The sequence below is a fragment of the Pleurodeles waltl genome, chromosome 3_1 (assembly GCF_031143425.1).
Source record: "Pleurodeles waltl isolate 20211129_DDA chromosome 3_1, aPleWal1.hap1.20221129, whole genome shotgun sequence".
NCBI lineage: Eukaryota > Metazoa > Chordata > Amphibia > Caudata > Salamandridae > Pleurodeles > Pleurodeles waltl.
The window spans coordinates 1,704,090,216-1,704,110,007 of record NC_090440.1 but is presented as its reverse complement, the minus strand read 5'-3'; the positions used below and the strand labels follow the sequence as shown (position 1 = coordinate 1,704,110,007).

General features: G+C 43.3%; 1 protein-coding gene across 4 annotated transcripts in view; it reads right to left on the bottom strand.

Annotated features, from left to right (window-relative positions):
- Nucleotides 1–19,792, bottom strand: part of AGAP1 (ArfGAP with GTPase domain, ankyrin repeat and PH domain 1) — a 942,320-nt gene that overhangs the window by 348,748 nt on the left and 573,780 nt on the right. The gene's annotated exons all lie outside the window — the stretch shown is intronic.

Below are 19,792 nucleotides of genomic sequence, written 5' to 3'. Positions count from 1 at the left end.
TCTCTTCTTTCCCTTTTGCACCTCTTCTCTTCTTCCACTCATGCAGCTCCTCTTCCTTTCTTCCCCTCTTGCAGCTCTTCTTCCTCCTCCCTTCTTCTCTAGCAGCTCCCCTCTTCCTCCTTTATGCTCTTGCAGCTCGTCTCTCCCTTCTCTTCTTCCCCTTTTACAGCTCTTCACTTCCCCTCTTGCACCTCTACTCTTTCTCTCTCCTTTCCCTCTTGCAGCTCTTCTCCCCTTTTTCCGCTCTTGCAGCTCTTTCTTTCTTCCTCTCTTGTAGCTCTTCTCTTCCTCCTTTCTTCTACAGCAGCTCCCCTCTTCCTCCCTTATCCACTTGCAGCTCGTCTCTCCCTTCTCTTCTTCCCCTCTTACAGCTCTTCACTTCCCCTCTTGCATCTCTACTCTTCCTCTCTCCTTTCCCTCTTGTAGCTCTATTCTTCCATCTCTCCTTTCCCTTTTGCATCTCTTCTCCCCTTTTTCCGCTCTTGCAGCTCTTCCTTTCTTCCCCTCTTGCAGCTTCTCTCCCTTCTCTTCTTTCCCTTTTGCAGCTCTTCTCCCCTTTTTCCTCTCTTGCAGCCCTTCCTTTCTTCCCTTCTTGCAGCTTTTCTGTCCCTTATCTTCTTTCCCTTTTGCAGCTCTTCTCCCCTTTTTCCGCTCTTGCAGCTCTTCCTTTCTTCCCCTCTTGCAGTTTTTCTCTCCCTTCTCTTCTTTCCCTTTTGCAGCTCTTCTCCCCTTTTTCCGCTCTTGCAGCTCTTCTCTTCCTCCCTTATCCTCTTGCAGCTATTCTCTCCCTTCTCTTCTTCCCCTCTTGCAGCTCTTCTCTTGCAGCTCCTCTCGCAAGCTCTAACTCCCCCATCACAAATACTATCTTCTCCTCCAGAGGCCTTTTCACTGAGGGCCATTGATAAAAGGCCTCCGACAACAGGTCGTGAAGCCCTGTGCAGACTGTCTCCAGGCGCAATCCTCACAGAGCAGGGTGGAAGCTGCACCACCGCAGGAGATGCCACATGGGCAGTTGCGTGAAACTCACTCACAGGAGGTCCCGGAGGCACTCACACCAACACGTGGAAAACCTATCTGATTTAAGCTGTGGAGTGAGTGGCAACACGGTCCCAGCACAAGGTAGGCTATCTCTAGGCAAGGAGAGCACCCGCTGGAGAACTGCCCTCCGCCATCTGACTGAAACACTCTGATGCACACATATGCTGATGCGCCTGTGATTTTCTGTCCTTGTACATGTTGTACATCACCAAACAGTATTAAGAGTCCAGGGTGTGTATGCGACCCCTATCTGGACACTGGGTACTTGGGAGGCAATGCAAACGTTGCCCCTATGCAGGCAAGACAAATCAAGAAGAGTGTAAAGGTGATAACCAAACAGTACACCACACCTGACCATAACTCACAATGTACTTAAAACAAGTTAGACTAAAAGGGCACATCACATCAGGAAGAACAGAGGAACTGTAGAGCCTCAAGTCCTTCACAGATTTTTAACGACATAAAGTGTTAGGGTGTCTGTTTCATAGCCTGGTCATAATGATTACCAAAACCAGCTCACACAGGACATAATGGGTTAATCAGGTCACCATCATCTGGTCCAAAGCGGTCACCTATTCTGAAAACTTTTCCTATGGGAGTCTAGGTGCAGCCACAGAGATCTCAAAAGTACGCGTCTACGACATGGTCAGTCCAGATGGTTATACTCACCCGCTCACTGCATTATATACTTGAGCCATTGATGTAACTTGCTAGCAGTAAAATACATGACCAATATGTTAACCCACTAAGCTATTTCAAGGAGAGTAGAATCGGGGGTTACATAGCTCTGTGCTCTATAAACAGGTACTAACAGCGTTTTTGGAACGGCATTCGCACCTATGACTTGCACACTACATAAAAATATCAGCACTATCTCATGAGGATTGAAAGGAGTCATCTGTAGCTTTTATATAAACCTCTTCCCAGTTAATCCCAGGTGGCAAGGCACTCACATTTTAATATTTAACATACAGCTCATGCTATTTTTTGATGTCTATATTTATTCTTTTCCATTTTCTCTTTCTCTGTCCATATTTTCAAGCTCTGCTGCCCATTTTCCTTCAGTCTTTTCTTTAATTTATTTTCCTGTAATATTTACTTCTAGTTAATTCGTCGTTCTATTGATTTGGTCCAACCTTGTGTTGCTTTACTTATTCTTTTGCATCCCTTTTCCTTTTTTCTGCCATTGCTTGGCTTTTTATTAGTTGGTTCTCCGGCCTTTGCTTCCTCCATCTTCTTTAGCCAGCTTGTTGGTGCTGGTGAAGTAGCAAAGCCGCAGAATCCTCCTCAGAGGGCAGTTGATTCTGTACTTGAAATCATAACTTCACAAGGGTGCGGGGTCCTGGAGCAATGCATGACAAGAAGGGGGCTGCAAAGATCTCAGGACAGGGGCAGAAGACAGAAGCCTGTACATCAAGCCCGGCTGACCTCTGCTAAGAAGATGGTGCTCTGCCTACTTGCAAACTGTGGTTAGCAGGCCCCTGGCAGTAGTGAGCATTGTTACTCTAGTCTGTCTCATCAGTCAGGTTTTCATGGATCACCCAAACATCTTGAAGTACAACAATGAATACGTGCCCACATGCCGCCACCCACTGATTCACACTTTGGACTACCTGTGGGACACTATAGTGTTCAACGAACTTGAACATCTTCACAGAAGATTGACATTTTATTTTCACTTTAGGTGAGTTTCTATTTTTTCACACAATTTAGCTCTGTTCCAAGGTTTCATTTTCCTCACAGTCTCACATGGACCTTATGTTTATAAATGCTAACCATCCGCAGCTTATCGATTTTTAATATGGATTTGTCGCACAATCAATCTTAGACTCTCACAACAACTTCACATTGCCTTTTACACAACCACAAATATGTATATTGGAGTTCTGCCTAGACTCCTAGCGACATATGCCCCCATGAAGTCATTAGTTATTCTTCATGTGACGAAACACGTGTTGGCTGGCTAGAACCTGACTGAAGAAAAAGAGGAAAGTGACAATAAATTAGATCCATTTGTACTATACCTTCAAGATGTCTGGTGCATTTCTTCGGGAGTGCTTGCAAAGTTTGGGACCTCTATTCCCGACGAGAGGAGAATTTCAGTGGCTGCTCTTTCTCCTTGACTGATCATATAATGGACAATTTAAGACCTTGTTGGTGAAGGTGGTTAAGATTGGGAAAGGGGTGTGCTGGCAATTCTAGGGCCACGATATAACTTAAAGTTTCAAAAGGACAGAGGAGGCCAGAATTCCTCTCTGTAAGGAACAGTGAAAAGACTGCAACCCAACTGGGTAAAGTCCCATCTTAACGGGGCCATGAAAGGTACACAATGGGGCTAAAAGAAGAATCACTTTGGAGCATGTCTGCCAGACAGATTCCAACACTGGCACTTTGGTGGTTTCCAGGATCACAGCCCATCAACCATGTAGTGATCCATGGACCATCCAGATAGCAATGAATTCGCAATAAAGGACGCCTGGAATATCAGAGACAGGTGAAGAGTTTTAGAACCACAACTAGCCTTCCGATGCCGTCTCCATCACCACAGCCCTTCTTGCAAGGCCTGTGCAGCCACAACTGCGGCTGCTGGTGTGAAGCTGGCTGCCCTTGGCTGCAGACCTAAGTACATAAAAACACACCTCTGATACTGCAGCCCTCTCTTCAAGATCAAATCATTTCAAGAAGCGGTGGACTTCTGATAGGCAATAAAAGAAGCATAAGCTCACACTTCCTATTCAAAGAGCCTAGCACTGCTAATCCGCTTCGTAATGCTCAAATCTCTTAACCTCTATCAGGGCCCTAAATCCTCTGGGGGAGAAAGGGGCACTGTTAACAACGATAAGGGGAAAAGAAATCATTCCCTCTTTATATAAATAAAAATGAGAGGTACAGAGAGCTGCTAATGGGATTTGACGCAGGGTTTAATTTTAATGAAGAAAGTTGCCAGTAGCAACAAACCTGTCAGCCGCAGCGGAGAGCCATTAATAAAAACCCTAGACAACATTAGCAGCACAGCAACAGGACAAAGGGGGCTCCCTGGACCCCCCCCGGATACCGCTGCGCTAAAGTGGCGGTCCAATTTTTCTTAAGTGTCCATACTATTTAAAAGGCAATTTATTAATTTTTGTCATCCATTGTCAAAGTGACAGGCCATCAACTCTGCCGCCCGCCAACCTTACAAGAGAAGGCACTGGAAAGCATGCCACTATTGATGAGGGGTATTATATGTCAATTACAGGCACTGATGATGCTGCACCATCCCGGCACCTTTACCGCCCCCGCCCCCACTGTAACTCATCCTCCCTCGCCCTCAGGCTCCCCGCCATCTTGTCCTGGGGCAGCAAACAGATATCATTTCGGTTAAGCATTAGCTTTATGTGAAAGTGACAAAAAAACCAATTACCTAATCAATTCACACCGGCCAAGCGCTGGGAGCTCAAGACACTTCAGGCTACGAACTCGGTTGAGAAGCTGAGGAAGGGAGTGTACGGGGAATAGGACAGTAGATGTCAGCAAACTATACAATACTGCTGCACTTTTTCACATCTGACGCTTCCTGGCATACGATAGGATATGTTAACAGATTTGGGTAGGACTGTATCATAAGCACAACAGCATTTGCATAGAAATAGTCTACTTCTGTGGTGTGGTTTAAATTAAATTCACATTGTTCAACCAAGTCTATTTTTTGCTAGGGGTGTCCCCTGACCTATAATGTAAAATAAGTAACGCTATTCCATATTTTGCTACACCAAGACCTGTCCCACTTTCCAATGGCTGAAGATGACTCTTAAGAACTTCATACGATAGCCACAATCAACAAGGAGCTGAGATTCACACTGACGTGCGGTGAAAAATGTGGAACACCCCATTGGTACAACAACATATCCATCATCAACCAAAGCTCTGAGGTTGTAAAAGGCCTCTCTCTGCGACAGTGCGGAACTTTCAAAAAGCAATGATACCCTTGTTGTAGCATCGTAAAGGCAGCCCCTATATGCCCCAATAATAGCAGCCAGAAGATAAAGTCCAAGCTCGCACATCATGATAAAGTGTTTGATACTGTGGGTGGAACGACACAACAGAGGTCAATGGAGGTCACTTGAGGAAGAGGTGAGGACTCAGAATGGTGTTGGTCGCTTTGCATCAAATCAAATCAAATCATTAACATTTATAAAGCGCGCTACTCACCCGTGCGGGTCTCAAGGTGCTAAAAACAGCAATAAAGAGGAGCAAGGGGCAGGGCATTCTTATATCACTTTTGGGTATACTTTGTTCCAAATGTCAGAGCCTATTGGGGAGCCACATAACATAGGTACTTTGAAATCTGCGTTGGTACAAAAAGAAAAAGGATAACTGGGACTGCTGGGCTAAGCCTCATCAAGTGATGATCGAGTGGAGCGCCGTTTGCATTGCTTATGTGTGGCACCAGGATAACGAGCAAGGCCTCTCCAGGGGCATCGATACAAAGAGCCTATAAACAGATGGAATATGCAGAATGCAGCAGCCAAGAGCCCAGCAAGGACTATTTTATGATGATGTCCTGACAAATGTAGGAGCCGTTTGTAAGAGAGATGGGGCCAGGACAACACCAGCAGTGAGATTGGTAGACTCCGACAAAGACAAGAGGTTTATTGAGGCCACCATTCTCTGCAATCGACTTCGGAATTCAATGTATTTTTTTTATTTGTGCTGGATTAACTTTAGCAAGTAGAAGCAGATTAAGGTAGTTAAAGTTGTTACCCCCATTAGAACTGTCAATAGTCATTTGTGTCTTATACATTCCATTGCATAAACTTCAGGATTACAGCAGCACAGATTGAGAGGCATCTGTTGATGGATTTGGCAATTCGTGTAGAAAACTTGTGGGTCATATCTGGTTTGGTGTCAAACACGCCATGCTCCAAGGTTACCTCAATCTGGAAGAACCATCTGGGGAACTTCATAAGGTGAGTGGAAGAGGTCACTGCAGAATGCAGTAATGCGGGCTCTGCCTCAAGAACTAGAAGACCAAGATTCTGCGTTTTGGTGAGGAGGACCTATCATCGTTAATATTCATGTGACCTGAGACAATAAATAAAGTGCAGTGGTACAGAAAGTTTGCAACTGAGCATGTGGTTCGATACGGACCTCTGCAGATGACCCTACAAGTGGAACATTGAAGAATACTTTCTACCACCTTCTCCAGCTTAGTAGAGTCCTTTTACTGCAGACTTTACCACATAAAACTGCCCTCTTCCTCACCAGTCACATCATGGAATGACTACTGCTGCACCCTTTACACCAAAGCGCGTCAAGATATTTCAGTCTTAAAGAATCCTAAACCACATGGCCTGGGTAATATTTGTCCTAAAGTCACACCCAGATAGATTCTGCAATTAATGCCCTAATTTGAGTGACAATAGAAACAAGATGTTAAATCATGAGTGCATTCCCAGTGCTTGGGGCACTGTACGGGCCATTTCCTCACAAAATTACCATGGTTTTCCAGCATTAGCATCCATGCCGGCACCCTGAACATACTTACTATTCACCTACTCAAATAGTACTGAGCCTTGTCTAAAAGATAATTACTTATTCAAGACTGTATATTATGGATTTCCCTTCCTATACTGTACGGACCTCCTCACCCTTACTACAATTTAACACCCTCTCACTCTGCAGGTCAGGCACCTAAGATAGGAATTGCCACCTTATATCTAGTGAACAAAGGAATCGTTGAGCAACCAATACAGATTTTTCATCAATGTAACAGTCTGGCAGATCAACAGTAACTATGCAAAGAACATTTAAGGTTCTACCCTGATTCTAACCGTGCATCACCTCCTTCAGCCATGACAAGAGACACGCATGTAACAGCACCAGGGTTCTCTTCCCCAATGCATCACTTAAAGAAACATCAAATAAAGCACAAAGTCCTAGACTGAACATGTCCAAGGTATGGCTTGCCAAAACAAGTTTTCTCCTGGAGGCCAAAATCTTGCTACCCTTCTGTCTGCTTAAGCCCCACAAAGGGTACGTTTTGAAACTGTTCTCAAAGGATTCTCAAGTTCTGACCATAGTTAGAGCCACAGTAGAAGTCTTCATAAACTTAAAAGAGGTGACATTTCTGTTTGGAGATGTTTTGTGAGCAGTCAACCAGACATTAGTAGAAAGCATCTACAATAAGCAGATTAGTGGTTCCCAACCTTTTGACTTCTGTGGACCCCCACTTTATCATTACTGCAATCTAGGGACCCCTGTTGAATTACTGTTGGAAAACGGGGAACCCCCCTGCCCAAGTCATTACTGGAAGCCGGGGACCACGGCCTAAACATTGCTGATGATCTGAAACGTAAAACAATACACAGAAAATACAGAAACAAGCATTAATCAAACACATACACAAATGATAACACATTTTATTTAATCTGCAAATATAAATAAAAAATACATTTTAATAGGAAGGTTGGAGCTTTTCTAAGTTCCATTGAAGCCACACTTCACCCATACTATATTCTGTTTGATGCATCTGCACTGCTCCCACAAATCAATCTGAGAATACTAACTTAATTTTTAGCCTCCAGTTTTAAATTCCTTGACATTTACAGCACGTTTTAAAATAGTTGCAAATTTTAGCAACTTTATATATATATACTTTATTAATCTGTTCATGTTATCTAATTTACTAAGCAGTCATGGACCCCCCTGAGGAGGTTTCGTGGACCCCCAGGGGTCACCCGGCCACAGGTTGGGAACCACTGAGGTAGATAATAGCACTGGCCAATAGGCAAATCTTGAGCTAAGAATTTCCTATAAATAGGCAGTGTAACTGGAGGGTAGGTAGGGTATGGGTTGGTGGGGAGACAAGAAAGTGCCTCAACATTGTGTAGGTAGAAAAGACAAACCAGATTTATTTGGACCAATAAGAGTTCACTCGTGATGAGGTTTTTGGTCATTTCTGGACATCTGGAAACCACTGTGCCATATAGAGTTGGACGCTGTCATGAGGGACCTACTTCCATTGCTCTTGCAGCCAACACAGCCTGCTCTTCTTGAGTCGACATGGGATAGTGACTATTCATTTTGAGTGCATGGGACAAGTGTTTGAAAGTGGAGAGCAAAGACCTACAGCACCAAAACCGAGATCTCTAATCTGTGATATTTATCATCACTGAAGAAAGCTGGCCTTGATTTCACTTTCAAAGGGGGTGGCAACAGAGACCTATGAGACCTATGCATATCTTCATTGTAGACCTGGGAGTTAATGGTCTTCAGGCATGGCTATCTGGAATTCCACAGAGAGCCTTAAAAGAGCAGACTGCCAATGATCTCTCTAATGATACCGGAGTTAAGAGAACAAAAAAAACTAGAAGAAGGAAGCATTAGCTGTAAGCCATGATATCAGGATAGGGTGTATGATGAGGTGGCAACCTGACTTTTTTTTTTTTTTTTTTTAAGTGTTCAGCAGTAACTCATGAGGAAAACAGAAAACAGAAACGTTTGCAGTAAAAAAGGAAATCTATTAGCCTTGACTGGTGTTGGAACACATTCTAGAAAGGAGTAGTCTTAATCTAGTAGCTGGAGGCCTATTATAGAGGAAGGTCTCCAACCGGGAGTATCCATTAGAACACAGCCATCCATTAGGACACAATCTAGTCTAAATTATAAAATATACTGAAAATGCTCTAGAATTTCACACAGAGATGGTGCTTAAAAAAAAGGTCTTTTTTGTCAGCATTCTCTTTCATCAGAAATGATTACACTATGTGTGAAGACTACAATATGACTTTGAGGGAGACTGCTCTTGCAAAACCACAGTTGTGTACTTTAAAAATCATAGTTAATGTAGTACTGAGTGAAGCAGTTATTACGAAGTTGAGAAGACCAAGGTGTGCTCCTTTTGCAATCTGTGGGGGCTTACCCCATGGGCCACAGACAATATAGTACCAAAGGCAGTCTCCCTTAAAAAAGAAGACCTCAAACAGTCCAACAGAAAATAGGTAGGGATTGTCTAGCAGACATTCTTCGATAGACCAACCCTGCTGTAAGAGGTAGATTATCATAGTTACATGCAGGCTTTCTGAAAACACACTATCCCACCTTGCAAAGATGAGCATGTCCTTATCTGAAAATAGATAGTTGCATTAAATTTACTCATCACATATGGAGTGTGCCATGCATCAAGCAAAACACAACACTGGGACACAGTCGATTTTGTAAGGTTTATATCCAAGATTATTTGCTGCAACAAAAAAAAATGCCTATCACTTTTACTGGTAAAGGAACGTTTATTAACATTTACACTTGTAGCAATTTCCTTTGTATTTACAGATAAGTGGACTGACATCACGGATGAGAAAAATGAATACTGCAAACCCAATAACAATTCAGGAAAGATTCTGTAGAATACTGCAGTTTTTATAAAAACATTCAAACTTGGCTACATCCAATAATTTAGTTATGGACTATGAATGTGCCAAGACACTCCCCCACACCTCCAAAGACACAATGTCCTTCAATTCAACTTTTGGCCATTCATTGTTGATCTTTTGCATAGACCTAGTCACACCTGCCAACTGTCACTCTTCAAACATTTTACGGAAACTCCAAGTTTTCACGCAGCAAAAGAGGCCGCTGTCTTTCCTTTTAATTGGAAACTATTCTGAAGGTCTGGTCGATTATTGACAGTTCTTGGAAAAACCGAAAATCTGGCTAAATGTATTAAAATGGGAGCCAAGTCGTCAAAAAAACTAAAATACATTTTTCTTCATTGTTCAGTCAAAACCAGAAACATGCAGTTTTTGGGTGTTTGCGATTATTCTAGTGCCATGGGACTGGGCGAATCCATCCATTCTTTCGCGGATACAAATCGCCAGGGCCGTTTCTAGGGTAAACACTCTTGCAACAAAACTGGGACTGAAATGAGCGACTACTTTTCATCATAACATATGAAAAGTCTCGCAAAGTTGCAATTTTCGATACACGTGGCATGTTCGGAGCGCAGGGTCTTTGTCAAAGTCGCCCCATTCACAGCCCCAATACCGTTTGTCCCATGGACGGAACAGGGCCATCTTGATTCCTCCCTGTTTCTTTCCTGTTTCAGTCCCTGTGTCTTGCCCTGAGCACGACGCCGTAAATAACCTAGTCAGCTGACGATTTCATAGAGATAAAGTCAGAAAAATAACAAGCTGAAGAGAGAATGCCCCTCAATTACTTTCGCCCCATTGTGACACGAGATGAAACTCCTTAAGAAAATACAGCTTCCATTGTCGCAGATCAACTTTCGAGCGCAGCTGATGTTTGTGGGCCTCGGGCTCTTTGTCGGAAGGTGACATGTGGATATTAAGGCTGCGGCGACGTCCGAGGCACACGGTAGCTGTCCCCGGCTGGCTATCAGAGGCCAGATCTGGTGCTCTCCTCTCTCTTAACTCGGACCACTAATTCATCATCGCCCTGGTCGACAGCCCGGGCTGATTGGGAAGCCATCGCACAATAAGGGCGTCTGCGTCGGCCACCGTAGGAGTGACAGTGGGTGGGGGGCGATGAGGCCAGGCCTGAGGAAGGCCAGGCAGATAAGTAGGGGCTGTCAGTGGAACGACAAAGAAGGCCTGGCCCTGGGGAAAGCCTAGCAAAAGAGATTAAAAAACAGTCCTGGAAAAGTGTGTTATCTGATGAGGGTTATGGGTAATTAATTATAAACGCAATTACTCAACCCTTACGTCAGCAGTCTCTATTCATTAAGAGATAAAACATGACTGACCGATACCTTCCTCGTGCCGGAACTTCCTTAAAGGCAGACTTCACAACCTACACTCCGCAGTTACGGCTGATGTCCCAAAAACCAGGCCATAGTTGGCATATTTTTTAATCTCTCCTTTTTCCTTGAGGACAGGCTTGTTCTTTAAAATGGACACTTTAGTGGAATGACAGTGTCTCACTGAGCGAGAATACTTTCTCATTCCGTGCAGCCCGCAGATGTTTCAAAGTTTCCAGTCTTGGCACTAACAAGATTCCACTGCAGAAAGAAAGATGACCCCCCCTTAAACTACCTTTCTGCACAAGTGTAAGTAGATATCAATGGCGGAGTTCCTTCCCGTGGAGCTCAAGAATCCTGAGATGGAGCATCAGCTTTGGCACCATGCAGGGGAAAAACAAATACGGAAATTTGGCAAATCAATAAATTGTCATGTGCTCGAGGTTGTTCAAATGTGCGACATGAAATAAATGTTGCCCTGTAAAGTCTAGGACTGTGCTCCAGGCTTTCTCTTTTTTTTTGCGGTGTGAAGCCAATGTCTTCCAAGACAAAACATGTAGGCCCAAATCCAAAATTGAAGGAATCAAATTTACAATTTAAAAAACATAAAGATAGCTTTAAATTCAAGCGATTACATCAGAAAATTATAAACAACTTTGTTGCACTCGTGCTACTTTCCACCGCTGAAATGAAGGTCACCCAATCCACATGCTCTATGCTAAACTTTTATAGCACTCAACAAGCCACAAAGAGGCAACTTTGTGGCATTTAACCTGGAGAATGAGGGGGTCAGAAGAGGATCAAAGAAAAGGGGGCAGACATATTTCTGTGTGTTAATCTTTTAAATGAATTATTCCTCTACATTGGCAATACCTAACTTTTTAAAAACATTGGCTTATACAAAGAGAATAAAAAAAGAGGCAGCTTAACTGAACAGGAGACTTCACATGTCTGCAGACTGGTGAAACAGAGCTTCAGAGGTAGAAGGGCCGACAAGATAGGTTCCAGAGGTGTGACATCTGTCACCTTGGGTCAGTGTTTTAAATAGAACTACAGAAGGGCTGGTACTCTGTATTCATTTAAAGCACTGCCTTGGGTTACCGGTCTCATGATAGCCCTTGGCTCAGGACTGGACTCTGTGGAACAGCTACATGTACCTGAATCTCCTGGGCCTTGACAGTGCCTTTTAGGTGCATACATTTGTGCACTGACTGATGGTTTTGAAGTGATAATTATCTCTGTTGGGGTGGTTAGTCAAAATTTGAAGTATTGGTCTTGCCATCTGGACCACTCAGAGTAAAGCTGAAAGTCTGGGTTTCGATGACAGAGTGTTTTTTCACCTAGACCACTGGTTCCCAGTGAGACACCTACAGGGCTGGTTCATTGACATTTTTTCAGGCTATCGAAAGGATTCAAATGTATGTTTTTCTTGGGAATCCAAGGTAGGTCCAGAACCACGTCAGAGTTTCTTCATACCCACATAAGATAAATTACGTAACAACATTTTTATATGGAATTTTTTTTATAGTGGTTACCCTGCAAGCCTGGCATGGATCCTGCCTTCCCTGTCTTTCAATGAACATGCGTGTTCTAGAATGACATGCAATGAAGTGCTCTAATAACCTCAACATATACCTATAAAATGTATATAGCACATAAAACCGCAACATAAAAATAAAATAAAAAAGCTGCTATGCAGTGCACTGCTTCCTGTGTCACCTCGTGTTCTATAAATAGGCCACTCACTCGTGACGTCACTGATGTCTCTCCTCTCTGAGAGAGGAAAATGACCCAAAGCAAGCATTTCCAGTAAGTAGAAAAATCCAGTGTTCAAAATATTTGAAAGGAAAGTACTTTAGGCCCATACGAATTCTGAAGTGAAAAGTTACCTGGCCCGAAGAGGCTTGGAAGCATGCATGGCTTTGCAGCCCGAGACACAGATGACTGTTTCAGAATGACCATAAATCACTGGCTTCATTTTAAATGGCAAGTTAGAATTACAGAAGAAAAACAGTAACATAAATATTCACAGGAAGGAGGGGCACTGGACTGCCACCCGACCTGGAGTCAAGGCTTCTCCAGTTATGTTCTATGCTTGAGTGTGTTTTTTTTTCCCCAGACACAAGGGGCCACATCACTAAGAAAACTTACAGTCTTAAGTTAACTCCTACATCAAGGGGAAAGGTTTCAGTTCTGATTTTGGAATTCTTTAAGAATTCCAGAAGTAATCCTGGGAACCTGGAACAGTCACAACTTTTCAGAAGTACTCAATATCATAAGCAGCTACACATACATAACTGCTCATGGAAAACAATTTAATATAAGAAAAAATTATTACTAAGACATTTACCTTTTCTAACGTTTCCCCCCCATTTTCCACCGGTAAAATGTTTTTCCCAGTGGAGAATCCACATCTCCTACAACGCCACAAAGTTTAGAGATGTTTCCCTTCATTCCATTACTGAGAAATTATTTACTCCTGTCTGTAACAACAGTAAGTCTCTAAATGTTTCCAGGCTGAGAATGTTTGTGAGTAGTTAACAATTCATATATTTGTCAGTGTGCACAAACCCTTGATAGCATCTTCACTGCTGAATGCACAATCCACACCCATGAAAGCAGTTTTACTCCAACCTGATGTTATATAATACGGGTGTTATATTATGTGCATGTAAATTGATTTATAAGCTCAAATTCATATTCCAGATTTGTAAATCAAGCCATTTATACAAGTAAGTAGAACCTATATATGCAGATGACAGTGAATTGGAGAATGAGTGCTAATGGAGCACATAAACCTAACTTCCTGCTTCCCGGCAAATCATTTGACAAGTAAATCTCACAATGCTCAATTAGGTGCTGGGTGAAGGTTTGCATTCAAAATATACTTGTAGACCAGGCTGTAGACATTGATACTGCCAAGGGTGGCCACTGTCCACATGACTGTTGTGGCACTGGATACTGCAGTGGTGGTGCCTTATGTTATATCATACTGATGCTTGGTCCCCCTTCTAGTTTTGACACAGTTTGGTTGTGTGGCACAATCAAAAATGAGAAATCATACAGACCTTTTCTAGCTGGCAAGCAGCTCTGTGGGAATTGTAAAATTGAATACAGTAGTCTGCAATGTGGTGAGGCCCATACTGCTCCATTGTTTTTAGCTTGTCTGAGCCATTACAGACTGGAACAAGCCATGTGTGAATTCAATGGCCGTTCTGCCGGAACAACTGGGCCAGGCAGCGGAGCAATTTTCAGCCCCACAGGCAAAACAGAACTGTGCCAATGATATAGTCCCCCATACAGGTTTTGAAGGTAAATTGGCAATTTCACATAACCACCAGGTGACTCCATTAGGCACCTTCCTTACACCACACCAATTGGTTAGACCATATGCCCTCTGAAGAGGAACTTGCGCATCCTCAAATGAAAAACCTAAATCATACAGCATTAGTGTACTTCTGGTATATAGTTGTAGAACACACGATGAGAATAAGCTAAGACAGTCATGTCCATCTAAGGCACTGAGTCAGTTCTGACCTCTCTGAAACTGAAAGATGTCAAGAAATAGTCTGGTCATGTGACAGGAATACTTTTGAGTATTGAAGATGCTGTGAACCACTACTTGTTGTGGTGATGCTGAGAGTTTGTGTGTCCAAGTCTGTAAATCATAAATAGATGCTGCCCCATCCCCAATTTCTCAGTGCCTCACAAGCCATAAATAGGAATTATGTATTACTTTAGAGAAAATATTAACTCCTCAGTTAGAAACCTGGACTGCATCATGCATAAGTAGTGCAGTCATAAAGATGCATTCCTCTTCATAACCCCATCACACAATTAATGCAATAACAATTACATTATAAAGATAATTTATGTAGCTCACATTAAGCATGCAGTGTCTCCTCTTGGTGCATGTTAGTAACAGGTAGGGCCACTGGAATGATGCAGTTCTGTGACTCTGGCATATTCTGATGAGGCAGACCCTTTGCAGAGGTCATCTGGTCAATTTTTAGTTGCTGACTCTTGTGGTCATGCGTTAAACTGGTACTGATAAGGAGAAATCTTTGCTCAGACCATATTAATGTGTGTTAAATAACAAAACAGCAAAATAATGTTGCCCCTGAATGTGCAGCATTAAGCAGCATTATTTGTACTTTCTAGCCACATAATTCAGGCAGCTCTGCCACATACCTTTGCCCACCATTTGCTGAATAATTCCAGTAGCCCTTATAATAGGTGATCTGAAGAAAAGACAGATGCACAGCACACGAGGCAGGCAAATACACTAGATGAAGCATTTATTACCATGTAAGTCAGTAGGGAAGGTAGGTGATCAGTCATGTATGTGGAATTGTCCCACCAGCAACGTGATTCTATCACCTCGTTCCCTGAGTAGCTTCTGCTGTTTCCAGCTGACATACAAAATCTTGAGAAACCACAAAGCATCTCACACAAAACCATGACAAGACATGATTCCAGGACAAGGAAAGGACCAAGAGACAGACACAAGATAAAACATATATATTATCTTCCTACCATTTGTTTTGCACAATTTTGCCTTCTGTATAGCATCATCTGAAGCTGTGGCACCTCTTACGCTGGGGACTGGAAGTTCTCACTAACTGGAACAGTGGTGGTCTGGGCTCTTTGTGTTAGTTCAGTAATGGCCGGTCACTTCCATGCAGTGATGGTGTGATATCATTCAAAGTTTCAGGTGGTATCACCCTGGATGAAGCAAGGCCAAGGTAGCCCCTCTGAGAATCAAACATTTAATCCTTGCTGCCACACAGAGGTTTGTTAGGGGCTCATTAGGCCTGGGGGCTATATGAGCCCATATTCAGGCTATCTTTACTTAAATGCCGGGACCTCAAATTTCAAATATTTGTAATGTGAACAAAATGTGTGATGCAATTATGTAAAAAGCCCACTTGATGTACACTATTTCAATTGTCTAGGGTCTTTCCACTGTGGCCCTGTGCAAGAGATAATATTATAACGACTCAATGATGTGCCAGCGACACATCTGGACTTGTCATAGTGTCTACTTGTAGTGTTGCTATGGTGTCTTATACAAAAACAGACTTAAGTCTCAACAACACATTTGGGTTACATACGTATAAGCAGTGGCTGGTCCTGGTGGCCACAGTTTGTGAAACAACAGTTCTACTGTTTAAAACATCTCCTGCCTACGGAGTCTTTACTGTTACTGTCCAAGATTGACTTTGAGATGTAGTCCCTGGGGTGTGTACCAATATAAACAAAAACACGTATATTGCTATAGACACTGGAAGGCATGGTGAAGCACTGAGAGGAACACAAATAGAAGCACAAGATACCAAAAGAAGAACAAGTGAAAGAAGGGCCACTTGCTAGGGTCAGAAAGATATTTTCTTGACATTGATTTTCCATGTACTTGGTAACTACGGCAATTAGAAATAATGCATAGAGTTTACACTAAATGAGTGGAGTGGTTACATGAAGCCTGGGGTTGGAAGAGAGGAGAGCAGGTTAAACATTACTAGACTGTGACAGATAATGCGTGGATACTTATACACAGGAGACCAGAGGGTGATGGGGAAGCGCTCTGCGTCTGTGACAGCGTATGTGGGGGGTATTCGAGGTGGGGACTCTTCAAACAGAGGAAGCTATCCTATTTAAGCACTATTTGGACTGCGCTTCCGGAAGTAGCATCTTTAAGGTCGCAGTAGCTGAGAGGGGACTGTCAAAGCCATGACACCAGAGAATTCGGAGAGGAGGAAGTGATGGCGTTTGCCCCATTTTTGTGCCCTATGATACGCTGCTCCTCTCACTGTGGCACCCCTGTGTGAGCTTCTTTGTGCTACAGGGTTAGGAAAATGGCTGCCTCTACTAAGCTAAACTCTATTTGAAGAGGGCCAATTTACATCTAAAGGCTAGATGTTTTTTTGCTATCAAGCTTGAGGCCGTGAAGTGCTTGGGTCACAACTCCTTCTCCACCATCTTGGAGACAACACCCTTCTCTGTCTCTTTGCCTAGAACTAACATATGTGCTTGGTTGGCTACCCTCTGGAGGCTATCAAGAACATGTGCTATTTCCTAGTGTTAAGCTCTACTCAAGTCAGTTGGTTAATGCACCCACTGCAGAGGTCTTGACAGAATGAGAATGTCAGTTTACAATCCTGACATAGCTTTTACACCTCTTCATCTCTGCAAGGTCGATGCAAAGGAATTATAGCGATTTTTGAAAGAATGGCACCTGCTTTGCAGTGCCATGAAATGGCAGAACCTGTATTGCCACGCGCTACATTAAAAACAAAAATGAGTTAGAGGATGTGGCGTAAGGGCCAGAGTTGCCAACTTTCTAGCTGGGAAACATGGTTCAAGTCTCTGCATCGGCTCAACACCCTGTGATTCTGTGCAAATCACTTAATCTCCCCTTGCCACCAAAAATAAATGTTCTTGTGTAATGCAACCAGTGATTATGTAAAGCGCTATAATATGTTCGTATCGAGTTTGCGCTACATAAAACTGCAAATAAAAATAAACATTGCAAACAAATAGCATGATGCCCGGAAACAGGAAGGAAGAGGAAGAAACAACATACCTCCATGGGCACAAAGCAGTAAGGCAAAAGAAAAATAGTGCACCACACAAAGGTACATGCCCGATCGTGCAATAATCCACGTAACCGGGTCAGTCGCCAAGGCAGTACAAGCTCAAATAATTTACAAACAATGGATTTTTGAAAGGCAGGCCTAGGAACAAATGAAAGTGATGAGCATGAGACATGCGTGGTTAAAGTCCACAGAATGGATTACAACATGTCGAGAAGAGCAGCGCTTACGTGCTGCTATGATCGACATAATCAGGCAGTGTCCGATGGGCCAGTCTGAAAAAGTCTGTGCGTGGGCCATATTCTTTTGCTGTTTGTGGGCCTGTTTTGTTACTTGTGGGCCAGTTTACGTACCTGATATTGCCACAAACATTGTCTACAGCTAGAACAAATTCTACATTTATTCCCATATACCTTACAAAATCCCTCTACAGTGTGTCTTTACAAGTTCAAAAAGGCCCCAATTTGCAAGAGCGGGACGCTTTTTTGTTGTTACTTGATTTGTTAATTACTGGGGGCTCCTTTTATTTTGGTGTCCGGACCTATTTCCTGCCCCAGCCCGACCCTGCACATGTACTGCTGTACAGATTGGTGGTCAGGAGCACAAGAGCTCTCAAATACCAGGCCATTACCCACATCAAATCACAGTACACCACCAATGAGTGCAATCTTCGATGTTTCTACTTAACCAAGAACTATGCATGTCTAACAGAGCTCCCCACATAGCGCCAGCTGTAGGATTAAAGGCCTGGCAAAACTCCATATAATGTGTATAGTAAAGACAAATAATATCACAATGGAATGATTTGCTTTCCTGTTGATTTTCTATTGCCCAGGTCATCCAGGTCACCTCAATGCAAAACTGGAAGGAGAAAACTCCCTTGAATTAGAAAACTGGAAGAGGCTCAATACACCAGTACCTAGTAATAGCACCAGGTACTGCACATTATAAACACAGGTGAGAGAGACACTGATGAAGACAGTAGCCTTCAACAGACATGATTAGCCCCTGTCAGCTCATGCTCTTTGACAGTGCTTTACATAGAACTATAGAAGTGCAGGTACTCACTAACGAGGCGTACCTGTTTGCTGCTGAGAAGTGCAAGTACTATCCTATTAAATGTACTCGTATTAAATGTATTGCAGCATTGCTGAGAAGTGCAGGTACTATCCCTTCCAAATTGAAGAAGTGCAGGCACTTAGAACCAGACATGCCCTGCTCACTTAAAGTACTGCCCCTTGCTCATTCAATTTGTGGCCGCCCTCTTAAGAGATCCTCATGACCGTGTTGGAGGAGGCCCATCGCTGTGCTCACTGAGTCCTAGCCTCTCCGAGATCCATGATAATAGGAAAGCAAATCTTTGAACTTCCTGAAAGGATGGCCTTCAGGTTCTACAGGTCAATCTGATAACTCACCCACCCTTCTCTTCTCTAATGGGCTTCTCAACAATAGGAAATGTAAATTCAGTTGAGTACAGAAGACCACAATAAACACTTCCTTGTACTCCACACAAGGCTTCAGTGGAAACGTATGTCCTTTATGAGGGGCCTGAGCTCCCAAGAGAGGACCTGCTTGGAAAATATGGTATTTGACACTCTCCGGGAACCTCAACCCTACCCGCGCCCTGCACTGTTTTCTACCGCACAAAGCTAGAAAGAATCAGAAACTTTCCACTGAAATTTAAGCCACAATATGGTCTTGAAGGAGGACCCTCTGCTCTTGCGAGGGAATCGTGATGGGAGTCTTTAGCATTCACCAGCATAATTAGGCCTGCCGTTAATTTCATTAAATCCTCTCGCTGCTAAATGAAGCAGATTACGAGGCACCTTTTATAGCAAGGCGTGAAATTACAGCCTGTCAGCTGCCAATGGTGGAGTGAAACTAATGAATTACGGGGTAAATAACACCAGAATTAACCAGCCAATTTAACATTGCAGGGAACAAAGTCATTTCAAGAGAGTTGCTGCAGAGGGGAGACAGGGGCGCTGCGAAGTTCAGGGGGCAGCGGAGAGGCACAATTGCAGCAACTAACCCCGCTTTTCACTAATATTGCCTATCTAGGACCCCAAATGCCAGTCTATGCACATCCCATGGACCACCTTACATCCTGAACACCAACGTACCTCATACCCTGGGATCCTGCAAAGTGAGCACAGGGGCAGGTGGGTAGTCCTGCTCTGTCCTCTAGGGGTTCGCTGCCAGCAGGGCCAAACACACAAGTTAGTGTATGCACAGTCCCCCCCAACCCCCAAGTAATGGATACACCACCCACTGGCATGACACTTGCACCCAGTTTGGAAGATGTGTATTCTGACAGCAGAGTATTCTGCTCTGGGTAAATAGTAAAAATTACATTTATTTATTTCGGCTTTTTTCAGTGAATCATTATTAGTAGTATAACAAGGTATTAGAAAGGGCGCTTACA